The following is an 11,649-nucleotide window of genomic DNA, read 5'->3' as shown; positions in this document are numbered from 1 at the left end:
TGAAATTTGCAGGATGTTAAACTCTTTCAGGTAATCAGATGCTGTGCTGGTGTAAAGAACTGCAGAAGGCCTCACAAAATGGGGTGGGTAAAAAGATAGGCTTTGAGAAGTAGATCAGTGTAAAGTAAAACCTAGAATTACCTGTCAAACCTGGAGTCTAAGTTCATGAAATCTTGAAGTTGCTGATGTCGGGTCTCTGAAATCTTTGACTGAAACTGCAACAGCAACCAAAAAAACCCCCAAACCCTAAACAACAGAGATGTAAGGTGTCAGCAGGAATAGTACCGAGAGCAAGACAGAAGACAGTTTTCTGCTCTGAGGGAAATCTCAGTGTACTCCTATCTTGAGTACAGTGCACAGTTCTGATCTGCAAGGACACAACAATTTAAAGAATGAATTGAGAAAGATAACTAAAATGATTCAAGGGGAGAGATTGTCAATCTGATAAAGTAGGGACTAAAAGGCCCTTGTCACTGCAGTCTTGTGTTTCCACACAATGTTTTTACAGACAGAAGGCTGTGAGAAGAATACTGCTGTGTAAGGGTGTTCTTTGACTATGTTCATCATTGTCACTCAAACACTGAGATGTGGAAACTGTCTTCAGCACACACATTCTGGAGCACAAGTCTTCGGGGGAGCAACTGAAGGAGCTGGGGTTGTTTAGTCTGGGCAAAAGGAGGCTGTGGGGCTCTTATTGCTCTCTATCACTGCTGAAAGGAGGTTGTAGTAAAGAGGGAATTAGTCTCTTCTTCCAAGTAGCAAATATCAGGAGAAGTGGAAATGGTTTCAAGTTGTGCCAGTGGAGGTTTAGAATATTAGGAAAAATTTCTTCACTGAAAAGGTGGTCAAGCACTGGAACAGGCTGTCCAGGGAAGTGGTGGTGTCAGCATCCCTAGAGGTATTTAGAAGACATGTAAATGTGGCACTTGGGGGCATGGTTTAGTGGTGGACTCGGCAGTGCTGAGTCAATGGTTGGGCACAGAGATCTTAAAGGTGTTCTTCAACCTTAAATGTTTCTATAATTCTGTGTAAAAGATCTGGTCTTGGAAGTTCTGTGGCGCTGACATTCCTTATATGTCCTACTGCAAGGAAAATATTTATTTTGCGCAAATATTTTAAATATTTCTCGAGTATATAGTTTCAGTAAGTAAAACAACTCGCCTACACTTCCAGGAGGTGGCAAATCCCCTAAAATTTAGCCGCTTAGAGTCACCAGCTCCATGAGAGATGCAACATTTCTCGTGGGGAAACCTGAGCCTGCCCTCGGGACACACCCAGGGCTGGTACCGCTTGAACTGTGCAACTGTGGGACCGCAAGGAAAAGGGAGCGGGTGCGTGTTGCCCTCTCCCGTAGGCAGAGCGCTGGTTCCCGGCACTTTCCAAGGCGGGTGAGCGAGCGGCGGCGGCGGACGGGCTCCCTCCGCAGGGCCACTGCGGAACCGACGCCGGGTGGGAAAAGGACGAGTGAGGAGCCACCTCTGAAAAGCCGATTCCAAAGTCGTGAAGGGTCTCGGTGCAGGCGGGAAACAAGGGCGGAGCGTGCCTGGGGGAGGTCCCGTTATTCAGCGCCCTGTCCCGCTCCGAGGGGCGCCCGCCGCTCCTGGCGTCCTGATCAGGCGCTGGAAGTGGCGCTACTGTGACCTGCTCCATCAGAAAAACGGAGCATCTCAGCGCCCCGGTACTTTCACAGTCATACGCTGGGTTTTGCAATTTCAATAGCAGTGTTAGAAGAGTTCAAAAAGTGTTTCAGTTTTCTGCTGCTTTGTAAATATCCCTGCACACATCTGCAAGTGCTCCATTGGGAAAGGATGTGTTCCCCAACATAAGGCTTTGTACTCGGTGAGCCCAGATAGACAGCAATGGGGGAATTGAGGGGAAATTGTTCAACCTGCATCAAAAAGTTATATCTTGACTTCAAGTCCAGGATCCTTCCCAATATAAAATTGTGAGACAAACCTTCCTCTCTTTTATGTCTCTACTTTTTTTCTTTTTCTTTTTTCCTAGAAGGAGTGGACCAAATATAAGTCACTGGGTGAAAAAAATATGAACAAGGGGAGTTTCAGGGGCTGAAAAGTGATTTATATGTAATAGTTCTGGTTGGGCTGAGGTAGTCTGCATTAGACAATGAGGTAGTTTAGCACTGAATAAGGCACGCTCGGTACAATGTACTAGCAAGTTCAGAGAGCTTGAGGGGGCCTTCTGAAAGATTTAAACCACTAGTTACAATGTATTGGCTAACAGTCTGTCAAAGTGTGTTTCTCACGCTGGACGAAACCGAGGGTATATTTCAGCAGATCTGTGTGATTTGTGTTTTTTGGACCATAATCCTCTGAACACTTACATGCTGTCCTGATACATCAGGAGAAAGTTCTTCTTCCAGAGGGTGACTGGGCCCTGGACCAAGTTCCCCAGGGAAGTGATCACAGCACCAAGCCTGACAGAGTTCAAGAAGAGTTTGGGCAGTGCTCTTCGGCACCTGGTGTGACTCTTGGGGATGGTGCTGTGCAGGGCCAGGTGTTGGACTGGATAATCCTCATGGGTTCTTTTCAACTTATTCTATGGTTCTACAATAAATGAAGCCTTTTAGCTGTAGTGGCGAGAAGAAGTCACATTGCTTTTCTGTTTGCGTTTTCCCGTAAGGACGCCCCCCAAACTCTTGCACTCACTGAAGCAAGAGCAAAGGGCTAGATGAGTGACTTACGCTACTTTTTCTGCTCTTTCTCCGCAGTTAAACGACTTTATTCCTTATTTTTTCACAACAATCCTTTAGTAATTCGTCGTTTCGGGGAAGCGCTCGCCCCAGCCGCCCACAGAACGCTCATCAGCGGCGGCCGGCCCGGGCCCACCCTCAGCCCCGGCCGGGCCGGGCCGGGCCGCGGGTGCTGCCCACGCGGGCCGGCAGGGGGCGCTGCTGCCCCGCGCTGGCCGCGCTCTCTCCCCTCGGCGCTTCCATTGGAGCAGCCGGAGACGAGTTGGCGCCATTTTGAAGCCGGCAGGGGGACCGGGGCGAGCTGCGGAAGGGGAGGGGGCTGGCGGCGATTGGCTGCGGCGGCGGCGGCGGCGGCAGCGCCTCTCCGAGCCCGGAGCGGCGGCAGCGCGGAGCGGACCCGCCTGCGACCAGCGAGGCGAGGCGGCTGCGGCGGGGTAAGGAGCGCGGTACCTCGGCCGCGGATACCCCCACCCCGTCCCCGCTCCATTTTCCCTTCCCGGGGGCGTGAGGGGAGCCCGCCCGGACCGAGCTCCGCGGCCAGCGCTGGAGGAGGACGGGGAGTAGAGGGGGAGCGGGAGGGCAGAGCTCCCCCCGGCCCGTGGTGGAGCTCCCCATTCCCATCCCCCTCGCCCCTCCGCGGGGCTGCTCCCCTCCCCCCTTTTCCGTGGCCGCCGTCAAATACTAAATTTTCCCTCCCTCCCGCCCGGCGCCCCAGGGCGATGGGGTGACCTTGGCTGGGGTGCGCGGGGGCCCGGGAGTCACCCCCTCGCCCCGGTGGCCCGGCGGGCGGTGTCGCGCCCAGCGCTGGTGGCTCCTCGCGGCGCGAAGTGGCGGGGAGGGGGGGCGGGGAGGCTGCTCGCCCGTGGCTATGAGTGAGTGAGTGAGTGAGTGAGTGAGTGAGTGATCGCGGCTTCCCGGGTGTCCCTTTCCTCCCTGCCCCGGGCGTCCCCTCCCTCGCTGCCTGCCCCGGGCAGCCGGCCTGGTCCTGGCTCCGCGGGGCAGCACGGGGCTCCCGCCGCCCCGCGCCTGCTGCCCGGGCTGAGCGCGGGGACATCCCCGTCCCCTCCCCGCCCGCTTCGCTCTCTCCGCGCCGCACTTTGCAGCGCTCCTGAGCGGGAAGAGCTGCCGGGGACCGCGGTGTGCTGGGTCCCTGCTTGTGTGCGAGCCCGGTTATTTCATGCTGGCTTAGCTTTATTTTTTTTTTTGCCCCCTTCCTTTCCTCCTCTTTCTTTTCCCCTCCTACTTTGCATCAGGCTCTGTTAGAAAGCGGTCGAGAAGGGAGGACGGGGGGGAGCTGTGGGGGGGCGGTTGCCGCCGCCTGGTAGATGGAAAACTATGAATTTTACATTTGAATTGCCAGATGGAGAATGGTTAATTTATAGGTTATGTGTTGTTTACGTTGAGAGCCTCCGGTCAGGAATTTAGGTCCGTAACTTCATCCTGCTGCAAATAAATCACTATCTGTTCTTTAAAACAAATCAACAATTAATGACGGTGAACAGTCCTGGAAAATTAAACTGCAGTAGACTAGTTCCTACAGAGCTGGATTTTGTCTTGCAAGCCTTATTCCGACTTTTATGCTTGCTTGCTGCGCGGTTCCTTTCTGAGAGCTGTGATTATTTAGTTAGGCGTTGTGTTTTCCCATTTAACACAGCTGCTGAAGCGTTCTCGTGTTGGTCTTTGTTTTGTGCTTGCCGGGTAGGTGCTTTGGCTGTAATTGATTTCTCTTCGCTGGGGATGGAGCAGAAGGAGCGTTGAAAATTTGAGTGGCTTTATAGTTGAAAATGAGTGTCAAATCACGTTTTGGGAAGGAAGTAAGATGACATGCATTCTTTCAGGTTTTACCATTTCACGCTAGTGGAGTTCAGTTTTCGGGTGGTAAAAATTTTGCCTGGTACATTTTGTATGTAGTACAGATATGCTAGATATTATACTGTGTAAAGTAACTTCTCAAAAAGAAGTGCAAGAGCTGAATGTATGCCATGCTCAGCGCACCTGAAAGAAGACTGACACTGACAGGCCATCAGGTAAGGTGGTTTAGCAGAGGTGTGTGTATCGTGTTCATCACAGCCTTTGAAACGGTGCACTGCTGGAGAAAGTAGTTTAGTACTTCAGCACTTGCATGGCATCTTGTGTCTATGTCTGAAGCAAGGTTGAACTTAATTATTGTAGGGTTGGGGGGGGTATGATGTGTCTGGGAGGGGTGTGGTGTTTTGTTTGGGATTTTTTATATAGATAATATACTGGAGTATTTGCCTATGTGTTTCTTGCATCCTCTTTACTAGTTAGTATACAGACTGGATAAACTATGGTTCAATTTTTGATGAAACAACTAGATAAATTAAAATGGAAAAATCATATGTTTAGCAGTTGTATGCAACTTCTTTTTTCTCTTGTAAATAATGAATTTAGACTTTATCTAACATGCTTACTTATGGACTAAAGAGTAAGTCACCTAAGTTGTTATTAAGCTGTAATTAACCATATAAAAGCCAACAGTCATTGCTAGCATTTGGAAAAGCACAGTAATGAAATATGGGCATAACCTCAAGCATTATCCATTTTTGTCTGTAGAACAGGAGGTTCTGTTCCCTCCTGTAAATTGGGAGAGATACATTTTCTTTTGGGATATGTTGCTGTCTACCAGGCTTTCAGGTTATGCCTTTTTCCTCTCTCTTCAGTCACACAATTTATAGCCTTAGAGAAGAGTAAGAGGGTGTATGTGTATGTATGGGTATGACTCTTCTGGTTAAGTAAAGGATTTTCATTTAAAAGTGTTTGGTGTTAATGGTTTTTATTTCTTTAAACCTGAATTGGGAGAGGTGATAAGGACTACTTGTTGCACAAAGGAGAATTTTCATGGGAGCAACAAATTAGAAAATGTGAAGCTGAACAGTAAAAGTATGCAAAATTGGAGATGGAGGGAAAATGTGATACTGCAACTCATTATTTTCCCCTATCAGTTTCACTGTAATATCCCTATCCCTTTATATTGCTTGCCCCAAATATTATGCCAAGAAAGAGGAAGGTATGTCTTTCCTACTGCCTTTAGAGAAGTTGATTTTTAGAATCAAAAAGTAGTTCTGATATGTGGAATATACTATATGATACTTGTCAGTATCATTCTTCTTTCAACAGATACCTAAAGTAATGGTGTTTTTAGTCTTAGCACAAAATGTCAATGCTGCAACCTGAAATAATCTTTGGACAGACTGAGAGAATATTGGAGGCTTTCAGTCAGTTCTGAAACTAGGTGGTAAGGGAAAACTGAAGAAACTTTTAAAAAGTGTCTTAGTGTGATAGTGCTTGGTGGCGAAGTGTGGTAATTTTCCAGTTCTGTAGACCCTCTGGATGGTCTGAACAGCACTGACAGATCTGGTAAGGAGTCAAGGCTTTTAAACAACTGTAAAATATATGCTTTAAAAAAGAGAATATTTTCTTTCGCTCAGAAATTGAACATCTAAAAGTCAAGGCCATGCATGTATGTTAATTACATACCTCTTGCTTTTCCATTGGTAGCCTCTTCAGTTGAATGTAGTCCTGTAGAAAAGCTGAGGTGTTTTTTAATCTGCTTTGCTCTGTTACTAAGAACAGAACTTAATATAGTTCTGTAAAGTAAAAATGAGAAAAAATTATGAAAAGTGAAGCATATGAATGAAAATTAACTTTGTTGTTTTAGGAAGTTAGTGGTTTGTTTCAAAACCTCTTTGGAACATTAAGGATTCCACAATAAAAAAAGCTGTTTATGTGAATATATGCTGTAACAAATCCAACTTGAAACAATTCAATGAAATACAAGTAATATATTCATTTCTAAGAACCAAGATGTTAACACCTCTGTTCTTTTTAAAGGTTGTTACTGTCTGTCTCAGTGTATACTGCTTTTCAACCTTTTCTAAAATGTGAAGAAGTCCCTGAAGTAGGTTCTGAGGATTAAGACCTCTATTATTTTGTCCCTGTCTGTGGAATTTACTCTTTTGCATCCAACCCCAAGCACTGGAAAAACATTCTGCTTGTTTAGTACTGCCTGATCTTTGGTTCTATTTTTTCAGCTCACAACAACTTAGGTATTAATATGCTTCAAGAAATAATAATAAAAAAGTGCCATACCTCATTGGGAACAGATGGGGATGTTTGTACTAATCATCTTGTGTCTGTCACCATTTATATGGGAGTACCGTAACCAGGGATCAGGACCCCATCTGGGGTTTTCTAATTCAGACCCTGTTCTTTAAAGATCAGTTCCAGACTATACTAACTGTGTGTACTTTTCTCTGACTTAATTAGGAATCCTGGTAAATGTTTCTGCTGTTGAATTGAGATGCTTTGCTTTCATGCTTTTTAATGGACAAAAAAAGGCATGAAGTTAGCAGTCAAAAATGTTATTGTCTTAATTGCTTCCATTGTAGTCACCTAAACTACAAATTCATAGAACATAGAATGACCTGGGTTGAAAGGGACCTTGAAGATTATATAGTTTCAACTGCCCTGCCATGGACAAGGGAACCTTCCACTAGACCAGGTTGTTCAGGGCCCTGTCCTTAAACTATTCCAGGGATGGGCATCCACAAACTCTGTGGGAAGCCTTTTCCACTGTCTCTCTACCCTCAGAGTAGACTTTTCCTCAATATCTAACCTAAACCTACTCTCAGCTTGGAGCCAATCCCTCCTGTCCTGTCGCTACATGCTCTTGTGAAAAGTCCATCCATCTGTCTTGTAGGCTCCCTTCATGTACTAGAAGGTCACAATTAGGTCAGCCTGAAGTCTTCTCTTCTTCAGGTTGAACAATCTCAATGCTCTCAACCTTTCCTCATAGGAGAGGTGGTCCATACCTCTAATCAACTTTGTGACCCTCCTCTGGATTTGGTGCCTGATGTCCTTCCTGTACTGGGGACAGGAGTCTGTAGCTCTTTTAAAGAGTATTTGATTCAGCTAAAGTGTGATAATTTAGGAGGTGACTCTTGAGAAGGTGGTTGCCCACAACTTCTGCCAAAGCAGTCTTTGGCTGTCTCTGAGACATCCCAGTATATCCACACTGTAGCTCGTTTCAGTGTCAAAACCCTTCATCCTGAAAGTCTTAGAAAGAAAGGGAACCAATAAAAAACTACTGAAAGGAAAAAAACAACCAACCAAAAACCTAAGTTACTCACAGTAAGTAGAAACATACTGCTTGTGAGGAAGTCCTGAAAAAAATGAAAATCAAAACTTCATGTATGTAATCTTTGGGCCACCTTGAGTTTGACTGTTCATTTCTGTTATTACTGCTTTGTTACTTAGATGTACATTCCAATGAAGGCAATCAGATTTCTACGAAATCTTTGTCACTGCATATGTTAGGTTTTTGTTTTTAACAAAAAATAATTGAATTGTTGCAGAAGACGCTTCATGGAAACTTGTAATTACATTTAGGTTTTTAAATTTTTTTTTAAATTTTTTTTTAGTTTTTCTGCATCTGCCTATGTAAAATTTCAAGGACTTTTCTTGGGGGAAATGTACAGAAATGCTAGGCAGCTTGCCATTAGGTGTGATGTTTTCTCTGATAATTTTCTTGATTTTGTTACTTGGCAGCTCAGGATGTAGTATCATGTGTAGTTTCTGAACACAGAAACAAAGTGTATGGAAGTAACTGTAGCTTTTTGTGTAATCACTTTGTGAAAACTTGTGTGAGGGACTATGTATGTGGGCAGTCCAAGTGCCACCCAGTGCTTTTCAAAAGTCTAAGTGAGACAAATTCGCTTAATTAATGGTACAAAATAAAGTCTACATTTGCTATTCTTCCTTTGAGTATGAACTGGTCAGAATAAGGCTGTAACTTTTGCTTTCCTGGGTTTTCAAAATGAAAGAAAGAATAAATAAGCCAATGATAAACTCTTCAAAAGAGTTGTGAGGAAGTTTTTCAGAGGGACAAAAAACAGGAGATGCATTTTGTCTTCCATTTGCCCAGCTTGGATCATGCAGTTTGTAATTCCTTCAGTTACAGAAATGCTTCCAAGAACTAAGAAAAAAGATTTTGATGCATATACAATTTTGGGGAATAAATATTCTGCACTTTTAAAAAATGACTGGCTGATCTGTACTTTGAGAATGTGAAATACTTAAAAAGTTTTCCACAAAATTACAAATGTTGCCTGTAGTAAGTTCTCCATTAGTTTGTCCATACTGTATTTTTCTATATACATATAAAAGCACATTTAAATAACTTTTTATTTTGTAGTGGGCCATTACCCCCTGAAGCTTCTGTATTACATACAAAAAAGCTTTAAAACAATATTAAAATTGCAAATTCTTTTTTAAAATGGTAAACATTTTAAATTAGTTTTTGTCCTTTTAAGTATATGTTATGGTAGTCTTCAGTTATAATGTGGGGTATTTTCAAACCACTGTATTTAGGAATTAGAACTACATATCAAAGTCAGAGCACATATTTTCCAAAAGCTCGAAAATGTAAAATGAATTGACAGGGGACTGTGGGAAGGGAGAAGCATATCTAGTAATTTGAATGATTGAATGTCACTTTGGGATACTGGAATTCATTCCTTCTGTCAGTTTCTTGTGATCCCAGGCAAGTCTGTTTAAACCAAACTTCCCACAAGAGCTTATTAGTAGTGCATTGATTTCCTGGGAGACAGGCTCTAGACCCGGACTACTTCTGCTTGGCTCAACAGATGCTTTAGTTTTAGATGCAGTGCTGGACAAATTGGCATACTTTTAAAAGTTGTGTCCTAAATTCCTCCTCCTAAATTCCTGTATAGGCAAAATTGATTGCTAGTTCTCAAACTTCAGTCTGTATCTTGGGTTAGTAATCTATGAAATGAGACAAATACTTATTTTTATGAAAAATCAGTGAAGGTGTTGCAAAAACAAGTTAATTTTTATGGCATGCTAACATAGTACATCCGTGAACCCTTACAAAAGCCCAGTAAGAAATTAAGTCTCTTCAGAGTGTGGCTTAAATAGAATGCAATAAGGGACACACATAACATTATAAGGAGAAAAGTTGAATAGCTTCTTTGCTTTGAATGAAAAAGAAATCCTGTGGTGTGGAAAAAAGTAGTGAAGGATCAGGTATATCAGCTCCTTTGTATGTATTCTCTTTAATGTTGTATAAGAAACTTTAATTCTGTTTCTTAACTCTTTATAAATGATTTTACAACTATTTCTGTATTTTCATTCCTGTTTAATTGAACGTAGTAAACAAATGCACTGTATGGATGTGCTTCTGTCCATCTTTAGGTTGTAACCTTTAGCTTTGTATCTATGACTAATTGATGGAATGCTATTAGTAGCAATGAGTTTTTTTCTTTTAGCAGCTTTATGTGGAGTGAGATATGAGAGCTTTTCAGTGAATTCTTGCAAGTATTTGTTATTGGTAGAAGGGCAGTGTAACCTGGTGTTTGCACACTGTATGCTCTGGAAAGGACTGAGATCTGCTGGGGTTGCATTCCCCTCCTGCCAGCTGCAGCTGATCTTTCTGCTCTCTCTTTAGTGACTTCTCTGCCTAGTTTGTCCTCAGACCTCTTGGGCTTCCAACCCTACGCTGTTCAATGTACTTCCTCTCTCACCTTCTTCAACATGTCTTAGGCTTTACAGGATCATAGAATAGAAAAGGTTGGAAGGGACCACTGAAGGTCACCTAGTCCAGCCCCCTGGCTCCAACAGTGTCCCTGAGAGCACATTACTTGGGACTGTGTCCTGATGGCCTTTGAATATCTCTGGGGAAGGAGACTGCACTACTTGTCTAGGCAGCCTGTTTCAGTGCTCAGTCATCCCTATGGAAAAGGAGTTCTTCTTCATCTTCATCTTCTTCTTCATCTTGTGCATCAGTTTCTGCCCATTGCCTCTTGTCCTATTGCTCAGCACCACAATGAAGAGCCTGGCTCCATCCTCTTGATGCCCCCCCCCCTTCAGATGTTTATGTACATTGTGCATTTTAGGAACCTCAAGGCTGATAGGGTATGTCAGCTGTGATGTATGGCAATGGGGTTTTGTTTGTTTAGGAATTTTTGTGTGTTTTGATTCTATTTTTTCCCTTTTTTTCCCTTTTTCTTCCCTTTCTCATTAACTTTGCTTCTTGGTTGAATGCCTTTCCTGTAACCCCTAAACTTTCTAGTCCCTTTGTCTGATAGAGCCTGTTGGTCTCTCTTAGTAGAAGTGTGTCCAAATCTCAGCTGTTTCTCTGGTAAGCTGTGCTTTTTGTCTTAATTAAGACAGACTGCTCTTGAACTGAGAATCTGGCTGAGGTGTGAACAAATCCAGCTTTTTGTGCTAAAGAAACAGCAACATCTGGCTGTAAGCAAATAGGTGGATTAGAGATGGATTCAGCTGTCAGCAGGATTTACCAGATGTGTTTGTTAGTCTGGTTTGGCTATGTGAACCTTCTAACTTCACAGGAATAAGGAGAGAGCAATGAGCAGTTCTTGTGTGTGCATGAAAAGTTCTTGTACCTTTAAGTAATAGGTAGAAACTCTCTGAACTGTTGTATCATGATTGTATGCTTACAGTCATAGTGCAAGCAGCTATATTTCTTTATTAATAATTTAAAACTTCCTCCTTTCACTTGAAAACCTTGTTCTTTTAAAGTGAGTAAGCATTTGTTTCCTATAGGTGTTACTTGTGTCCTAGTGGTTGCTATTTAGGGAACACAATCCAGTGGGGAGTGTATACAATTTTTCATCATTGTTTTTGATTTGATTTTTTGTTAATGCTCTCCTGGGTAGGAGGAGAGGTCTTCTTGGGGAGTGGATTACACGGTACTGTGAGGCAGTGATCCAGTCTGGTAAAACGTGGTCCATGTCCTTACTGCACATCAGCACAGATCTGAGCCTGACGGAAGCACAGCCCACACAGTGATGCATGCCACGAGTTTGTTTGTCATTGTGCAGCAAATGTAGAACTGTAGAAATTCTCAAGCTGGAAGGAACTCATAAGGGTCATTAAGT

At 43.6% G+C, this 11,649-nt stretch overlaps 1 protein-coding gene across 4 annotated transcripts in view; it reads left to right on the top strand.

The window, feature by feature from the left end:
* The first annotated feature begins 2,977 nt into the window (after positions 1-2,977).
* PDS5B (PDS5 cohesin associated factor B) overlaps positions 2,978-11,649 on the top strand; it is a 99,924-nt gene continuing 91,252 nt past the window's right edge. For 3 of the 4 annotated variants that reach the window (XM_030952980.1, XM_030952973.1, XM_030952955.1), the window contains exon 1: positions 3,039-3,144. The gene's annotated coding sequence lies outside the window, so the exon portion shown is untranslated. Of the gene's footprint in view, positions 3,145-11,649 lie in introns of all 4 variants that reach the window. The other variant, XM_030952965.1, reaches the window with a different exon arrangement.

Source organism: Camarhynchus parvulus, chromosome 1, assembly GCF_901933205.1.
Source record: "Camarhynchus parvulus chromosome 1, STF_HiC, whole genome shotgun sequence".
In the NCBI taxonomy this organism is placed as follows: domain Eukaryota; kingdom Metazoa; phylum Chordata; class Aves; order Passeriformes; family Thraupidae; genus Camarhynchus; species Camarhynchus parvulus.
The sequence above is the reverse complement of the archived record's forward strand: the minus strand, read 5'-3'. Positions and strand labels throughout refer to the sequence as shown.